The sequence below is a fragment of the Saimiri boliviensis genome, chromosome 5 (assembly GCF_048565385.1).
Source record: "Saimiri boliviensis isolate mSaiBol1 chromosome 5, mSaiBol1.pri, whole genome shotgun sequence".
In the NCBI taxonomy this organism is placed as follows: domain Eukaryota; kingdom Metazoa; phylum Chordata; class Mammalia; order Primates; family Cebidae; genus Saimiri; species Saimiri boliviensis.
This window is the reverse complement of record NC_133453.1, coordinates 135,414,418-135,433,923: the sequence shown is the minus strand read 5'-3', so window position 1 is coordinate 135,433,923 and position 19,506 is coordinate 135,414,418. Positions and strand designations below refer to the sequence as shown.

General features: G+C 43.1%; 1 protein-coding gene across 7 annotated transcripts in view; it reads right to left on the bottom strand.

Annotated features, from left to right (window-relative positions):
• The window catches only part of SV2B (synaptic vesicle glycoprotein 2B), a 194,067-nt gene that overhangs the window by 144,502 nt on the left and 30,059 nt on the right, over positions 1–19,506 (bottom strand). For 3 of the 7 annotated variants that reach the window (XM_074400050.1, XM_074400051.1, XM_074400052.1), the window contains exon 2: positions 8,240–8,357. The exons of the other annotated variants lie outside the window; for them this stretch is intronic. The gene's annotated coding sequence lies outside the window, so the exon portion shown is untranslated. The remainder of the gene's footprint in view (positions 1–8,239; positions 8,358–19,506) is intronic. 7 annotated transcript variants of the gene reach the window in all.

The window sequence follows — 19,506 nt, the reverse complement described above, 5'->3', positions numbered from 1 at the left end:
TCAGGCTTCCCTGTGTTTTATGCTGACGTTTGCAGCTGGGTGACCTGGGCAAATCCTTCCCTGAGCCTGTTTTTTCACATGAGAACACCAGATAGCACCGCTCTGGCCAGGAATGAATTTGAAAGCTACATAAGACAATGGGATCTGCCCTCTCTTCAAGGGCCAAACCACGTCCAAGATGGAGAGACTAAAAGTGTGGCTCCCGGCGGTTCAGGCTGTCAGGTCAACAGTTCAATCACTTAAGATTCTCCCTGCAAGATCCTCAGTCTTTCAGGGTTGTCCCCAGAGAAAATGTCCTAGGAGCACAGTTTCTCTTCTGAGATAAAGTCCTACAGGTCAAAACATCTGAGACTTAGAATCAATCACCAGCTTTACATTTTAAAAAAATCAAAAAGCATTTACTGAACATCCAAGTGCTTCACTACACCCTGTGGTGGACTGTGTCAGCTGGGGCAACCGATACCATCAGTGCCCACTCATATTCCCTCATCTGACTACTAAAGAACCGCCTCTGGACTTCCGACGGCCAGAACCTGCACTGCTTTGCCTAAGGCAGGTGTCCCCAAACCTTTTACGCAGGGGGCCAGTTCACTGTCCCTCAGACCGTTGGAGGGCCACCACATACTATGCTCCTCTCACTGACCACCAATGAAAGAGGTGCCCCTTCCTGAAGTGCGGCGGGGGGCCGGATAAATGGCCTCAGGGGGCCGCATGTGGCCCGCGGGCCGTAGTTTGGGGACGCCTGGCCTAAGGCATCCTCAGGCCAAAGCCCACGTGCCAGTTCATGAGCAGGACAGAGTATCAGGGATTTCAATCCCCAGCAGCCCTCAACCAATGATTGGTAAAAGTGAGACAGCACCAGTCTTTATATTTTACACTAGATCTTAAAGTCACTCCAACAGGATTACGAGCTGGCTGCCCATGGTGGTAGACAAACTGACAAATGCCCTCTGTCCTGGTCAATGTGATTGGGCCATAGGGTGCCCAGACACTGGTTAAATATTATTTTGGATGTGTCTGTGATGATGTTTCTGGGTGAGATTAGCATTTGAATTAGCCAACTGAGTAAAACAGAAGGCTCCCTCTCAATGTGGGTGGGATTTATCCAGTTCATTGAAGGCCTTAATACAACAAAGGCTAGGTAAGAAAGAATTCCTGCTGGCACGGTGGCTACGCCTGTAATCCCAGCACTTTGGGAGGCCAAGGCGGGCAGATCACGAGGTCAAGAGATCAAGACCATCCTGGCCAACATGGTGAAACCCTATCTGTACTAAAATACAAGATTAGCTGGGCATGGTGGCAGGCATCTGTTGTCCCAGCTACTCAGGAGGCTGAGGCAGGAGAATCGCTTGAACCCAGGAGGTGGAGGTTGCAGTGAGCCGAGATCACACGCTGCTGCACTCCAGTCTGGCGCCTGGCGACAGAGCAAGACTCTGGAAAGAAAGAGAAAAGAAAGAGAAAAGAAAGAGAAAAGAAAGAGAAAAGAAAAGAAAAGAAAAGAAAGAAAAGAGAAAAGAAAAGAAAAGAAAGGAAAGGAAAGGAAAGGAAAGGAAAGGAAAGAAAAGAAAGAAGGAAGGAAGGAAGGAAGGAAGGAAGGAAGGAAGAAAGAAAGAAAGAAAGAAAGAAAGAGAAAGAAAGAAAGAAAGAAAGAAAGAATTCCCTCTCTCAGCCCAACTGCCTTTGAGCTGGGATATCAGTCTTCTCCTGCCTTCAGATGTGGATTCGGACTGGAACTTATACCATCAGCCCTCCTGGGTTTCCAGCTTGCCAAATACTGAGCTTGCATTTCTCTGCCTCCAAATCATGTGAGTCAATTCGTTATAGTCAATCCCTTTATACGTGTTTGTATGTGTGTGTGTGTGTGTGTGTGTGTGTGTGTGTGTGTGTCAGATGTATGCATATGTACAATATATATCATATATGTGTATATTTCATAGAAACATTCCCTATCGACTGTGTTTCTTCAGGGAACCCAGGCTAATATATGTGGCTTCCCCTTTTCATCTCACTTTCTCACCACTTTAGCAGGCTTTACTTCACACTCAAACACACCAATTGCTTTTGAAGCCCTGTTTCAGGATCTGCTTCTGGAGGGGCCCAGACTGACATGGGCTAACCCAACAGCATGCCTCACCTCTTCTCACTTGCTGTCTCCCCACATTGAGGCTGGAAACCGAGTGTTTGCTTTTCCTGCTTCCTGTGCTATGTGACCCAATCTTGGTCAATGATACATTACAAAAAGTCTCAGAGAGGCAGAGGGGCTCTAAAATGAAATTTCATTTCTTCTTATTATAAGGGAACAGGCCAGACACGGTGTCTCATGTCTGTAATCCAGCACTTTGGGATGCCAAGGCAGACAGATCACAAGGTCAGGAGTTCGAGACCAGCCTGGCCAACATGGTGAAACCCTGTCTCTACTAAAAATACAAAAATTAACTGGGTATGGTGGTACACACTTGTAATCCTAGCTACTCGGGAGTCTGAGGCAGGAGAATTGCTTGAACCCAGGAGGCAGAGGTTGCAATGAGCTGAGATCACGCCACTGCACTCCAGCCTGAGTGACAGAGTGAGACTCCATCTCAAAAAAGAAAGAAAGAAAGAAAGAAAGAAAGAAAGAAAGAAAGAAAGAAAGAAAGAAAGAAAGAAAGAAAGAAAAAGAAAACTGTTGTTTTCCCCATCCTTTTTCCTGTCTTAAATGCTGCAATGATACCTGGAGTTTCACCATCTCACAATCATAAGGAATTAATATCCCCTAAAGTCCTATAACATTTGCCATCCCTGGTAAGACTATACCAATATATCTGGTAAGACTATCCCCAATACCAATATCTAATTGTTTCCTCCTAGGCACTAGACCTATAACATTTTAAGATATTAACTCTCCCTTCCCAGATTCAGGCAAGTAATGAGGCTTACATGTTTGATATCCAGGAGAGGTTTAGGCAGAGCAGAAAATAAATCAAAAAATAAACCTGAAACTGTTTCTGGCTTGTATATTCCAAAAGCCTACAGCCTTAGGGAAAGAGGGATTCTAGGGATGTACTGAGTGTCTTAAAGAGCAGAAAGGGAAACTGATCTCACTCAGACTAAAAAGAGATTCCCCTGGGCTGGGAAAGGAGCACAGAAGCAGAGGATGGATAGAGGTCTCCGAAAGCAGGAAAAAAACCTGCTGCCCCTCATGCCTTACTTGTCTGTAGCACTGGCACTGACATGACATGACCCAAGATGGGAGTGGCTGCATGGCACATCTGGGCAAGCTGGACCACCAGCATCTCTGCAAAGATTTGCATCCACCCCACAACTCAGAGGACTCCCTTGCAAGAAGGGATAGTGTAATTCTACGTGGTAGGTTCTGTGGACTGGCAAGCCAACACTCTGCCAAGGGGGTTGAGAAAGTCTGGGTGATAGGTCTGAATTCCTTTAGGGACAGAGACAGGTGAAGAGTTTAGGGCTAAAGAGTTGTCTACACCCCAGCAAGAGTCACTGCACAGTTATAAAGATTACTAATCAAATAAGACAAATTCATTTTTTTGTTCTTTCAATAAATATGAGTTCCTATTGTTACTAGGCACTGGAGACATAAATAAACAAGACATCATCTCTACTCTCAAGGATCTTGTCTAATGGGATGAATGCTTACAGCCAACGTGTAGGCTCGTGAATTGAGTTCTATGGCTCAGAAGCTTTGCAAACATTGCATGAGTCACTCTTGATCAAAGGAGGCATTCCGTGCACCAATTATGAATGAGTAAACAAGACTCTGAGAGGTTAAGTGACTTACCAAAAATCATAGTCACTACAGTGTGGTGTTCAGATTCAGACCGTGGTCTGACTGTTGTTGGACAGGTCCCTTCAACTGTATTCACTGTTTTCTAGTGCCCATAGAGAGCCCAGAGGGAGTCTGTGGATGGCTTTTTATACTGTAGTCGCTGGTAGAGTTTGCCCAGCAGAATTAGCTGTGTCAAAAAAATAAAATAAAATACATAGGAATACAGCTAACTAGAGAGGTAAAAGATCTCTACAAGGAAAACTACTAACACTGCTCAAAGAAATCAGAGATGAGGCAAACCTAAATGAAAAAACATTTCATCCTCCTGGATAGGAAGAATCAATATCATTAAAATGGCCATACTGCCCAAAGTAATTTTTAGATTCAATTCTAGAATGACTCACGAACTCAGCATTCAATTCTATAATGGCCACAAACTCAGCAATATCATTAAAATGGCCATACTGCTCAAAGCAATTTATAGATTCAATTCTATAATGGCCACAAACTCAGCAAGTCCTCTCAGCTTTGTCAATGCTATTGTTATTAAACTATTGACATTCTTCACAAAACAAGAAAACAATTTAATTTATATAAAATCAAAAAAGAGCCCACATAGACAAGTCAATCCTAAGCAAAAAGAATAAAGCCAGAGGCATCATGCTACCTGACTTCAAACTATACTACAGGGCTACAGTAACCAAAACAGCATGGTACTGGTTCAAAAACAGACACATTGACCAAAGTAACAGAACAGAGCCCAGAAATAAGACCACACACTACAACTATCTGATCTTCGACAAACCTGACAAAAAACAAGCAATGGGGAATGGATTCAATAAATGTGCTGGTATAACTGGCTAGCCATATGCAGAAGATTTAAACTGGATCCCTTCCTTACACCATACACAAAAATTAACTCGAGGTATATTAAAGATGTAAACATAAACCCCAAAATTATAAAAACCCTGGAAGACAACCAAGGCAATACCATTCTGGACAAAAGAATGGGCTAAGATTCTATGATGAAGACACCAAAAGCAATGGCAACCAAAGCAAAAGTTGACAAATGGGATCTATTAAACTAAAGGGCTTCTGCACAGCAAAGAAAACTATCAACAGAGTGAACAGACAACTTACAGAATGGGGGAATATTTTCACAAACTATGCATCTGACTAAGGTCTAATATTCAGCATTTCTAAGGAACTTAAACAAATTTAGAAGAAAAAAAACCTCATTAAAAAATGGACAAAGGACATGAACAGATCCTTTTCAAAAGAAGAAATAAACGCAGCCAATAATCACATGAAGAAAAGCTTAGAAAAATGCAAATCAAAACCACAATGAGATATCATCTCACTCCAGTCAGAAAGGCTATTACTAAAAAGTCAAAAAATAACAAATGCTCATACATTGTTGGTGGAAATGTAACTTAGTTATGCCATCATGAAAGACAGTGTGACAATTCCTCAAAGACCTGAAAACAGAAATACCGTTCAACCCAGCAATCTCATTACTGGGTATGCACCCAAAGAAATATAAATCATTCTATTATAAAAATGTACGCATATGTATGTTCATTGCAGCATTATTCACAGTAGCACAGACATGGAATCAACCTAAATGCCCATCAATGGTAGACTGAATAAAGAAAACATGGTACATATATACCATGGAATACTATGCAGCCATGAAAACAGAATGAGATCATATCCTTTTCAGGAACATGGATAGAGCTGGAAGCCATTATCCTTAGCAAACTAATGCAGGAATAGAAAACCAAATATTGCATGCTCTCACTTACAAGTGAGAGCTAACTGATGAGAAAACTGGGACACATAGTGGGGAACAGCACACATTGAAGCCTATTGGAGAGTGGAGGGTGGAGGGTGGAGGGTGGGAGGAGGAAGAGGATCAGAAACAATAATTAATGGGTACTAGGCTCAATAACCTGGGTGATGAAATAATCTGTACAACAAACCCCATGATACGAGTTTACCTATATAACAAACCTGCACATGTACCTCTGAACTTAGAATAAAAATTAAATTTAAAGGGAAAAAGAATTTATTGGCCAAGTGCAGTGGCTCACACCTGTAATTCCAACACTTTGGGAGGCCAAGGCGGGTGGATCACAAGATCAGGAATTAAAGATCAGCCCGGCCAGCATGGTGAAACCCCACCTCTACTAAAAATACAAAAAATTAGTCAGGCATGATGGTGCATGCCTGTAATTCCAGCTACTCAGGAGGCTGAGGCAGGAGAATTGCCTGAACCCAGGAAGCGGACGTTGCGGTGAGCCGAGATCACGCCATTGCACTCCGGCCTGGGTAACAAGAGTGAAACTCCATTTCAAAAAATAAATAAATAAATAAATAAGGAATGTATTATGTCTTGCTATTCAATGTTAATGTTTCCCAAAGTGAACTGCTACATCTGTTAAAGCTCTAAGTGACTTACATAAAAATACCAGTCCTATTCATCACACCTTAAGGGAAAACAGCAACCTTCTGTATGCACACATTAATTAACACAGTAGAAATAGGTTGAAGTTAGTTACAGAACCCTCCTACTTAAAAATGAGAAATAGGCTGGCTGCCAAAGAAGGCTGAGTGGCACAGAATAAAGTAAGAGAAGTGGAGAAGCATGGCAGCCCTATCCTGTGTCCTCTTCTGAGAGCTGTCCTGCTGTTGAAAAGCAAATGGTGGGGGAGGGACGGGGGGGTGGGGAGGGGGGAAGAGATAGCATGGGGAGAAATGACAGATACAGGTGAGGGGACGGAAGACAGCAAACCACACTGCCATGTGTGTACCTATGCAACAATCTTGCATGTTCTTCACATGTACCCCAAAACCTAAAATGCAATAAAAAAAAAAAGAGAAAAAAAAAGAAAAGCAAATGGTTTGGTGGTCAATGCCTCTGGGCTGGCCACAAACTCAGCATGTCTCTCAGCTTTGTCCATCTGCTCTCTCTCTTTAAGTAAAGGTCTTTCACCAGCAGAAAAGATGCACACATCAATTAAGAAAGCATTATAGCAGAGGGATGGAAAAATCGCATGTCCTTTTCCTGGCATTCAGTATTTTTTCATTATTTATTACCAGTATCCATCTATTTGGGGAAGTATAAGCAAATGCTTTTTCTTAAAAAATTATGAATGTTTCAACTCAAGAGCTGGAGGGATATTGGCCAGCATGTTACTTAAGACCCAGAAAATATACATTTGTCACTGAATCCCTTGAGTTTTCTTTTTCTGCTTCAAGCACACCAAGGAGAAGTATATTAGAGCGTGCTACATTCCTCAAACCATTCCAGTCCTGCTTACCCTTCCGTTTTTTGTAAGTACATATATCAGCTAGGAATCCCATCTTGATTCCTCTTCCTAGTTCCTGCAGGTATATAAACATTATCTGGCCTCTTCAAGGTAAAATACGTGTGGTCTGCTGGCATCACCAACAAATACTACCAAGGTAAATAACACTTTCCATTACAAAGAGAATATATAACCCAGATATTTTAAAGGCAGCTTGGTATTCTACCTTCTCCAAGAATGAAATAGAAATCATGTTTGACCAGTTATTACTGCCTACATGGACAGAGCATTATGTCTTAAAGGCTTTAAGACTCTCCCTCCCATACTAGAAGACAGACTGTAAAGAACCCAGTGATGAAGGGAACTTTACCCATTTAGGAAAAAATACTGCCAGTGCTCAATTAATTTTGCATAAACATGCTCTTTGAGGCTGAAGCAAATCTGACCAATTTTCAATATGAAAATAAAATATAAAAACTGTTCCTGGAATTATTTCTAAAAAGAACAAACATCAGAATCGTTTGAATCGTCTGAATCATCAGAATCATCTATTTCAGAAAAATCAGATTTATCAAATGAATCTTCAGCCCAGCAATTGTTCAAGAATGATATTAATATTACACATAGGAATGCTGCATTTTCTGGATTTGCCACTTCGAGCGATCGAGAATTACTATATTTTATAAATGGAAATACCACTACTAAAGACAGAATGCTATTAATAGAATGATGTCATTTGAGACACTAGAGCGATGCAAAAATAATAATAGAAGCGAGATATTTTGTAGCAAAGTTGTCTCAGGGTACACGTTGCAGCTCCAAGCGCCACCAGCAAGTATTCTCAGAGCAAATGGGAAAAGAGTGAATGGCAGCCTGTTTCGGTGGTCCCAGGTGTGCATGATAATCAACTGGGGAACATATCTGAAAGGCCTCTGAGCCACTCTACACATGCCGGATCGTCTCTGATAGAACCCAGGCATCTGTATTTTGAGCATGCCTTCCTCAAGAGGTTCTTATGGGCAGCCCTATGTGGGACCCTGCCATCCAAATTCAAATTCCAACAGCAACACCCCATCCAAGCAGTCCTCCAGTCTTCGCTTAAATATTCACACCTCCCATGAGAGTGGGCCCACCCGATCTACCCCTGGACAGCACTCACAGTTGGGAAACAGACTCTCTGGAAATCCCAGCCACTGGCTGCACTTTTCCAAATGAGTAAGAGGAGCCGCCTTTACACTGAAGCAGCAGCAGATTCTGCTCCACGCGCCTGAGAAACACTGAAAGAAAGACGCATGCAATGATGCAAATTGCAAGCTATAAAAAATAAGAGTATATGCTAAACTTTATTTTTATATGAAAATGATTTTCTTGTTGAATCGAGTTCAAATCAGTGTTAAACTAAACGGAGTTTAGAATGGACCCTACTGTCCTCTATGGTAGAAGTATAAGTGATTAAGAATACAATGCAAAGAATACAGGGTTTTAAATCACATCTTGCTTGGATCCTGGATCTTCCGTTTACTGTCTGAGTGGCCTGGGGCATATTATTTGACCCCTCTGATTTCCATTGCCTGGAAAGTTGGGACAAAACTAATAGAATAGGGTTGTTGTTAAGATACATGCATTCAGTAAACGGTTCCCTTCCTTCCCCTTCTGTTTTTCTTCTATGATTTGTCACAGGATCTTATCGTCTCTTAAATATCCCCTGATCAGTCTTTCTCTCCATCACTAACACCACCACCTACATAATCATTCCTATATTTGCTCAGCATCTCATTACTTAAATAGTCAGGTTTGGAGGGAGATAGGAATTATTACTTAAGAGCAAGCATCATTATTTTTTTCAGGAAGTTGTTCTCTTGGTTCAAGAAGATATCTTGGAATGTCACTTGGGGCAGCAGACACCCAGAGAGCACGAGCTGGCAGGAGAAAAGGTAGCAAAAGAGGTAATTAAATTGTTCTTCATTTGAAATGAACTGGACAGACTAAGCATGGAAATGAGACAGGGAAGGGAAGAGAGCAGCAAGGCCAGGAGGCCAGCGACATCAACGGGGGTCTTAGAGACAGGATGGGAGCAGTTGAGAGTAAGCAGAAGTCAGAATCAAGGGGGACTTTTGAAGACGCCTGTGAAATGCAAGAAATCTTGGACCTTTCCAGAGTGTAGAGTGTGATCCCATCATATCCAGCTCTTAAGATTCAGGGCCTCCAGCTAATATCTAGGCTGAACTGAGGTCCTGCAAAGCCGTGTATCTTACCTCTCTGCCTCCCTGCTCTCTTTGTGCCATTTCTCTGCTTAGGAGCTCTGAGGGTCTCCTGTGGAACCCTGTGTTCTTTACTGCCATTTCCCATCAGACCATGCCTGGAAACACTGTATATAATGGGATTTCCGTATATGACAGGAAACATATATGCTTTCAGATATAGCATCTATCTCTCTGAATGTAACTTTCTTTAATATCCATTAGCAGAAAAAAATGTTGCCAAAGTGTGACCTGTGTCCAAAAAAAAAAAAAAACTATTTATCAACTCTATTGGCTTGAACCCTTAAGAAAAAATAATAATACAAATGATTTATTAAGCACTTGCTGTTTGCCAGGCAATGGACTAAGCACTTTACTAATATTCTCTCATTTAATCTTCACAAGAGCCCTGTCAAGTAGGTATTACCCTTACCACTCTTTAGGTCATCAAAGGGAGGCTTGCAGGAGTTCCGTAATTTGCTCAAAGTCTCACAGGTGTTAAGTACAGTGCTGGCCCTCAAAGGGGAACCTCTCTGCACCCTTGACAGGCACACGTCAATGAACTCACTTATCAGCTGGATCAGGAATAAGTTAGAACGCTAAACTACAAAGATGCTCCCGAAAATCAGAAGTCTTCAAGAGCAAGGCCCTGCTCTGCAAGGCACCGTAGACGATGCCAACAAAAATCTGGAAACACTCCGAGCCCTCACTAGAACAGCTCTAACTCAGCACCGGCAGTTCCCAACTTGAGCTGTACATCAGAAATCCCCTAAGCACCCTTCCAAAACTGGAGTTTCTCAGGCCTCAGTGCAGACCTACTGAAGAAAATCCTAGTGGGAACCGGGTGGAAGAAAGGGCTGTTTTTAAAAAATGGTCTCCAAAGAATGTAGCCAGACCCAGAAGTGGGGTTTCAGAAACAGTGCGATGCTGTGCGGCTCTTAGCAATCAGCCCTACCACCTGAGTGCTGGTAGCACTTCTGGCTTCCATTATGATAATAGTTCTATTTTAAGAGAAGTTGGAAGAAGTGTGGAGAATCTTAGTGTTAACATATGTTCATCTGAGGCTATGTGATTTCTGTTTTGTGCCTGTGGCCATAAAAAAGCAGAGAGTCTTCTCTCTCTCTCTGCGTGTGTGTGTGTGTGTGTGTGTGTGTGTGTGTATCAACCGCCAGCAAGGCCTAATCAACAAGAGCTCATTCTATTATGCTGAATACAGAGGTGATAAATAGCCACTAAGCCATGCCAGAAACTTTGAGACACACAGAAGCATGCCTTTAACAGAAGGTGGTTTTTTAAGCCACAAAAATATCTAGTATATGCCCCACCCACACCCAGTCCTGGTTAGTCCAGAAAGCCTAGTGTGGAAAGGAAAACTGATCCATCAGTCATGCTCTCCACTCTGTTGGAGGAGATCAGAGAACAGCGTGGGCTACTCCTCAGGCCCCAGGTTAAATGGAAGCAGATCTAATGAATGAGCTAGTGCTAGCCGGGCACGAGTGTCAGCCAGAAGGGTACGGGAACTTAATTTGGAGGAACGCCACGAACTGGCACGCAGGAGAGATATATACGTAATTAAAACTTCCTTTGAGAAGGTGATATTTTTATTCTCCTCCTCTGGGAGAACCACTAGACTTTTGAGACAGAAAATGCTAAAAGGCATTTTTATTATTTTAAAATCCTTCTTAATGGATAATTGATGAATGACTTTCACTAGACTTTATTTATAGAATTACCTGGTACCATCAAAATGTTAAGGATTGAGAAAATGTAACTTTGGTCCTAGCTGCCATTACCTTGAAGAAAATTTCGTGAGCATTGTCATACTCGTGGAATGTTTATTAATAGTTGGACGGACACCAGCTCATGAACGTTCGCCTACACCAGTAGTTCTCAAACTTGGTGTATCAGAATCACCTACTAGGCCCATGCCCCGAGTTTCTGATTTATTAGGTCTGGGGAAGGACCCAAGAGCCTGTATTTCTAGCAAGCTCCCAGGTGATGCTCATGCTACTGGTCCAAGGACCACACTTTGAGAATCACTGACCCAAAGCATGAGTTGAACTTCCAAGTGATCTGGGCTGAGACGCAGGTTCTCACTCTCACCGAACTCCAGGAGCAGAGTGGCTGGATCTTCCTTCCTTCCTTGGCTACCAGAGGGGCCATGTGGCTTGGTTTCTCCAGGAAAATCTTAATTTATGTCCTTTACAACCAGTTGACGCCTGTTCATTATCTCAGTACCTCCTTGCATCCTCAAAAGTGTCTCAGTTTAGATAATAATTCTTACAGTCTCCCTAATGTTTGCTCCGATTTGTTTAACCCTGGTCCATAGGAATCCCTCATACATAAATGGAGGGTGCTCTCTTTCAGACAGAATTAGCTTTTGCCTTCTCTGAGACCCAGGGACACTGCGGACCTGGAATCACCTTAGCTGGGGTTGCAGCTTAACGTGCCCTTGGCCCAAGGCTTACTCTCCTTACTACAGCACTGATAGCGGTGTTTGCCCTCGCCCTCGCTTTGTGGGCACCATTTGTACACCTTTCCCTGCCTCCACTTCTCAGCTCTGGTTTTAGCTCAAGGGTGGCATTTTTGCTCCTGTTGCTATTATGGCTGCTGTTATTTGGGGTTAAAGAGAGGTTCTCTGGACGTTTCCCTTACTTCTTTTTTTTTTAACATTGTATTGTGAGAATTTTCAAGCACATTCAAAAGTAGAACAATTTAATGAACTACCATGTCCCCACCAGCCAGCCTGAACAATTATCAACTCATTCCAGTCTCGTATCATCTATACCAAACCCAGTTCTCCAACCTCCTTCCCGTTCATACAACCATTGGATGATTTTGAAGCACATCCCAACATCATACGCTTTTTTTTTTTTTTGAGTTGGAGTCTCACTCTTGTCACCCAGGCTGGAGTGCAATGGCGCGATCTCAGCTCACTACAACCTCTGCCTCCCAGGTTCAAGTGATTCTCCTGCCTTAGCCTTCCGAGTAGCTGAGATTACAGGCAACTGCCACCAAGCCTGGCTAATTTTTTGTACTTTTAGTACAGACAAGGCTTCATCACGTTGGTCAGAGTGGCCTTGAACTCCTCACCTTGGGTGATCCACCTGCCTCGGCCTCCCAAAGTGCTGGAATTACAGTATCATATGATTTTAGCCATACACACATCAGCAATAATTTTTAAAGAATAGAACTCTATTTTTAAATAATCAGTAAGCCATTACCACACCTCAACACTGATAATTTTATAACATCATTAAATATACAATCAGGGTTTGTATTTCCCTAATCTCATAATTTCACTAGTTTAACTGTTCAAAACAGGCTCCATAGACATTCTATATCTTGTATTAATAACTGGTTGATATCACTCATCTTTAATAATTCATGTTTCCCAGGCTATCTCTTTTTTATTCATTGTGCTTCATTTATTGATAAAACCAGATAGTTTGTCCTCTGCAGTCATCTCTCAGTAACCATGAAGGATTGGCTCAAGGACCCCCTGCAGATACCAAAACCCATGAAGCTCAAGTCCCTTATAGAAAACGACACAGTATCTGCATATCACCTATGCACATCTTCCTGTATACTTTAAATCATCTTTAGATTACTTATAATACCCAATATAATATAAATGCTATCTAAGTATTTGCTATACTATATTGTTTTGGGAATCACAAGAAAAAAAAAGTCTGTACCCATTTAGTACAGATGCAACCATTCATTGTTTTTCAAATATTTTCAATCTGTAATTGGTTGAATCCATGAACGCAGAGTGCCAGCTACAGTTCCAATAGAATTGTTTTGCTGTTTGCATTCATGTGGTGTCATTCAACATGTTTTTCTGTCCCCTGTGTGTCCCATAAATTGATAGGTTGATTTAGAACTGTGCTGTCCAATACAGTAACCCATAACCATATGTGGCTCTTTAAATTTAAATTAGTCATAATTCAACAAAATTTAAAACTTAGTTCCTCAGTCACACTAGTCTTATTTCAAGTGCTCAACACAGGCATGTGGCTAGTGGCTACTAGGCTGGACTGTGCAGGTACAGAACATTCCATCACAGCAGAAAGCTCCACTGGACACGCTCCATGCCCTCCATGCCGGTTCAGGTTAGGGGTTGTTTTTTTTTTTTTTTTTTTTTGGGGGTTGATTTTCTGCTTCTCGTTGGGTTTTGTTTTTGCTTTGTTTTGTGGGTCAAGCCCAATTCATAGGTAGCGTTGTGACACTTCTATCAAGGTACACATCAAATCTGGTCTTTCTTCACCTGATGTTCACAGTCATTGGTGATTATTGCCTAGACCCTATAATTCAGATGACAGAATTCCAATTCTGTCACTCTTTCTTCATTTGTCAGCTGGAATACTTCCATAAAGAGCAACTTCCCTTGTCTATCACTTGGTTGTCCTGAGACATAGTTTGTATTGGAAAGGCAAAATAAACACCTGATTCTCTTTTCTTATATAGCATTTTTCAAAATAATACATTGGCTTTCTAGCATCTTCCAAAAGCAACCACTGAGGTGTTTTATTCTGAGCACAATTATCAACCTGTGGGTTTAAACATATTTGATGTGTTTTAATGAATTAATGCTTTTGGCTACAATTAATAACCTGTGCAAATGTGTGTGTGTCTGTGTGTGTGTGTGTGTGTGTGTATGAAATATATTTCACATTTTCATATTTTTGTTCTGCAGTTTTGGAATAAAATCGTATGAGACTTCTGAGTCTGAAAGTAAATGTGCACACCATTTGTGTTCCATCTCATGCCTGACACACAGCTACTCACTAGTGATTTGCTAACTGCTTCGTCCATTGTAAATCTAATTATAAGTTAAAAATAAATAATAGCTTTGTGGTAAATGCTTTAATGCCACCCTCATCTTCCATCTCACATTTAGAATCACACAATTTTTAAAACAATGGAGGTGGCTAGACTCTAATTTGAGGGTGGCTGAAACAGCTCATTAACTGGGGTGATTCGTAGTTGTAGGTTGGAAGTGTCCCACTGACAGATTGTAGTTTTTAATAAAACCATTTAACAATTGACACAACCATGAAAAAAATACATGGGACTTGAAGGGTATGTGACCTGAGCCTCTCACCCCACAGCTGAGGAAACTGAGGTTCAGTGACTGCCTTTTTTCCAAGTTACCCCAACAACTGTTGACAAGCTGCATTACTCACACTCTTCCCTAGAAATCACATACCAGTGCTCTTGCTTTGCCTGCAGGTCGTCTTCTGCATGGATCAAGTTTTCATTTAGGAGCAGATCATTTTTCCTTCATCCGCCAAGATCCTGGTCAAGGTAAGTTGCCTGTGACCCGGAGAGCAGAAATAAGCAGGCTACCCAGCACTCATGCTTCTCTGGCCAAAGCTGCTGCTGTTTCATTACTGTCACCTACCTCTGGACCACAGGTGCCAGCCTACAGATGCCTCTGTCACAGCAGGAGAGCTGGTCAACCCCGGCTGTCACCACCCCCTCCTCCCTGAGGGAAGGAAGCCGCCATTCCTGCTCCCGAAACACAGCTCTACTGACAACTAAAACAGCACTTAGCCTTCCAGGAACCTAGAGCTTCCTTGCTCCAGGCGTGGACAGAATGGTTGGCCCCACCTGGCTGTCAGGTCAGGGCTCAGCAAATTGGGCCCGTGATGAAATGAAGATGTAAAGGGCTTGCAGACAGCTGAGCCAAGAGCGCTGATTCCACTGCATAGTTCTCTCCCTGGACAAAGCACCCAAGGCGGATGGGCCTCCCCCCAGGTTCACCACTAGCTGGATCGGCATATGTAAATAAAGGTTCTCTCTCCAAGAATATACCTAAGGCCCCTGGAGAGTAAGTCAGTCCCAAACTGACCCCTTACGTTCTGGCTGTCAGGTGCAGCAAGCTGGTGATGTCAGCCGCTCTCTCCCGACTGGTCTGAGGGTTATACCTATGCTACACGGCATCTGGGTATGCCCACCTGAATGGCATCCTGCTAAATTCTCTCTAGCAGGTCCCTCTTAGGCAAATCAGAGACCAGCGGCATTTAATCTGCAATTCCCATATCCCTAGGAGTTTCTGAAGGCAGTACTTTGTGAAAGTGGTAAAATGCACAAAGTTTTCTAATGTTATGGTTTATATTATCTTCATATCTAACTTTATATTATTTTCATATCTACGTATGCAAAAAAAAAAACATTCAAATGTGTGTGTTGGGGAAAAGGCAGTAGGAGAAAGCTACACTTGTGTGGTTCTCTTACCCTCCTGCAAGGTGGAGTCTAAGAACACCCTCCTCCTAGGAGCTGTTTTGTAATGAACAGAGAGGAGTTTTCAGAGAGGCACATCTGGGTCAGAATTCAGCCTTCATGAACTGCTGGCCATGTGAAATTTGAAAAAATAATCACTGCAAACCCATCTTTTGTCTCTAAAATGAGGCACATACTCCCAACTTCACAGAGCAGGGATGCGAATTAAATAAGTAGGTAAAACACCAAACAGAGTTTCAGACAAACAGCAATGGCTCAGTAAATGCTGATCCCTTTTACTATTCCCTTTCCCTGGCCTTTATGAATGAGCAGGCAGTATGGCCTCAGGGTTTCCATTTTCATATCAGACAGACGGATGCTGTTTTACATTCAACTCCAAAGTTGTGGGTTACTTACCTCTCCAAGCCTGAGTTTTCCCCTGAAAGAAAATGTTCTTGCAGGATTGCTGTGATGATCAGAGATTATGTACCAGGAAGCATTTGCTCAGCAAAAAGTATTTCTTACAATTTTTCATGGTTTTTCCCCTCCTCACCATATAGGTAGGTTCCAACTGAGACATATGACACCCCCAACACGGGAAAATCTGAGATGAAGTGGGAAGAGTGAAAGATTCATGCTAAATACCATGCATTCTCAAAGGGGTTTATATTGCCTCCAAAGGGACGAAAATTGGTTTTTGAAAGGGGCGATAATCTACTCTTTGAGGGGGAAGGAGGAAAACAATCTTTGATATCACAATGGTTTGTGGCCTCTGGAGGGTGACAGTACATAAAAAGATATACAGTGTATCTGCAGGATTAGAATTTCATGATGCAAGAGAGGCTCCCAGATACCTGGGAGGCTGAGGTGGGAGAATCACTGGAGCTGGGGTGGTCTGGGCTGCAGTGAGCACTGATCACACCACTGCGCTCCAGTCTGGGTAACAGAGTGAGACCCTGGTTAAAAAATAAAAAATAAAAAAAAAAAAGGAGTGAGAAACACTGTTCTACAGAGACCAGAAACATCTGAGCAGGAAAGGAAATCCCTGCATGAGTACTCTTCTTGTCTCTGTTTTACAAATGAAAAAACAGAGGCTAAGAAAAGCCATACTCATGGTTACACCATTAGTAAGGAGCAGGGCTGGGATTCTAATCCAGGCTCTCCAACTGGAGAGCACAGGGCACAGGCCAGAAGCCATGAAATCACACTGCCCCCACCCACAAACCGCCTCACATCAAACAGATCGCCTCCAAAGAAGCCTACACTGGCTCCCTCATGCCGACCAATGTCCTCTGCACGGCCCCTAAAGCCACCTGGAGGCAGCCAGATGCAGTCCTAGGCTGTGCCCATGTGCTGTGCTGGGCACATGTGACCGTTCGTTTTGGTTCTGTCCACCCCTGCAGCCTCATCCAGGCACTCAGGCCATGCTCTGGGTTCTGGGCTTTTCCAAGACATACGGCACCTTTGCTGGTCCCCACCATCGCACTTGGCTCAGCTTCAATGCTCCTTCCTCCCCAGTTCCATTTCTGGACAATTGATTTCTCCCTCTTCATCACAACCCAGCACTACGTATTCCTTTGCCACAGGCTTCGTTTCACTTTACCTTATGAAATGGTCATTTGTACATGTATTCCACTCACTTGACTCTAAATTTCTTAAGGTCAGATGTCTTTGACCTACTCATTTCTGGAATGTGTCACGTATCTACCCCAGGGCATGTTAAATATTTGTTTAAGTGACTTGACCGCAAGGATCTCACATGTATGCTGTCACTGGGATTATTTCACTCCTGTTTGAAAGGTAGCAGGACATAAGACTTACACATGGCCACGCAGGGGCCAAGGGCTCCCTGGCCCTGTAAAGTGTCACCAGAAAGTCAACTCACAAAAGCAGATTAACTGGAAAGCAGGCATACGACTTTATTTGATGTGTATCCATGGGAGCCTTCAGAATGAAGACCCAAAGGCACAAGGGAAATTATCTATTGTTATGTGTGGGCTAACAAAGTATAGACAGCTATGGAGAAATATTACTGGACAAGCAGATAGGCTCTAGTGCTCACAGACTGAGTGAGGAAGCCCAGGAAGCCCTCCCTGTCTAGATTCCTCTGGGCATCTTTGTCAACTCTGGGAAGCATTCCTTCCTTCTGGTGAGGCAGGGCCCTCTGTGGATGGAGAGTCTTATGACCTACAGTCAAAGGAGGTAGGTCAGAGAATTTCTTTGTGGCCAGGTTTTACACAGAAAGCCAGAGGGAAGTGAGAGTCGTATATTCAGGTTTTATGGTCGGCTTTGGGGAAAAAAACATTTAGTTTCTATGATCTACCCTGGGAAAGAAGAATTCTAGTTTCTTTCCTTTTTTTTTTTTTTTTTTTTTTTTTTGTTTCCCGTGCTGGAGTGCAATGACGCGATCTCAACTCACTGCAACCTCCACCTTCCAGTTTCAAGCGATTCTCCTACCTCAGCCTCCAGAGTGGCTGGGATTACAGGCACCTGCCACCATACCTGGCTAATTTTTGTATTTTTAGTAGAGACGGGGTTTCACCTTGTTGGCCAGACTGGTCTCAAACTCCTGACCTCATGATTCCCCCACCTCAGCCTCCCAAAGTGCTGGGATTACAGGTATGAATCCACTGCGCCTGGCCAGGATTCTAGTTTCTATGGCTAGCCTTGAGAGAGAATGGGACTGACAGACAGAAGGGCAGGAGAAAAATACTTTTGCTTCTGAGGCCTTCATTTTTGGAGATTGTTTTCTGGGCACCAACAGCAATGTAGGGATCTCATACTCAACCAGGTGGGAGTTTGCAGAGTGGAATCAGACCCTGGGTGATTACCTGGTCCATTCATTTGTTCTGATTCTGCAGAAAAATCTTACTAACAAGCTGCAAAGATAATTGTCGAGGAAAGAACAGAACAGCTTTTACATTCTAACACCTCCTCCTGCTCTCCCCTCCCACCTCTTGGAGAACGGCCTCTGAAGATGACTCACTGGTGGGGGAGGGTGAAAACAGCTCCCAGGAGGGGCTGCAAATGTCTGCTAGACACAGAGTGCAGTTGGTGATGGGATTTGTCCCCAGAGGGTGAAAACACAGTTTCTGCACAATCCCAGATTTAATTTGAGCCCTTGGGATGAACCTGGCAATGATAAAAGCCTTCACAGGTATATTTTCCTCTTCTTCTCCAGTGCCATAGGTTCGAATACCTGAGGGATGTTTTTCTCTGAAGAGCACCAAAGCCATTCTTCACTACCTTATCCCAGGTTGCCTCACAGTTCATAAAATGCATGTCACTTTAATGCTTATGATGAGAAAAAGAAAAGAAAAGCTCAAAGAACTACTCCTGAATCTGCATAGTTTTTCAAAGTTAGCATAGAAATTCTGGTGAACCCCTGGGACTATGTCTGTGCCCCAATATGCACAGGTTAAAACCTCAACTCCACTATCAAGGTAGCCTGCTAAAGCCCAGCAGAACACTGAGACCAAAGGTCTCAATCCTCCTTCCCTCCACCGACCACACTTCCCCCTGCATCTCAGCTCCCTGCACACACAAACAACTTCTGGGCTGTCCCTCGGCCCATTCTGTGACGGTCATGCCTCTGGAGTATTTCTTTTCTTTCTCATCCAAAAGGTTGTTTGTTCTATAGAAAGAGCTTTTCTTTCCCGAATTCAGGACAGTGTATACAATCCACTTTCTAAACCCCTACTGAGCCTTCCTGCCGAGGGACAGAAGGGCAGCTGGACAGTGCTGTCAGTGCGGGGGCTTAGAGAACAGGATTCCTGCCCGGCAGTCCCAAGCAGAGGGCACGACATGACGAGCTTGTTCTGGAACAGCCACACAAAGGGCACAGTTGATCTGTCTCCAGCCTGGCCTCTGCCCATTAATTAGGCTATCTCAGAAATGCTTAAATTTGCCTTCCACTTTTCCTACCTTGTCCTGTCCACACCCTTCCCTTTTCTCAAAG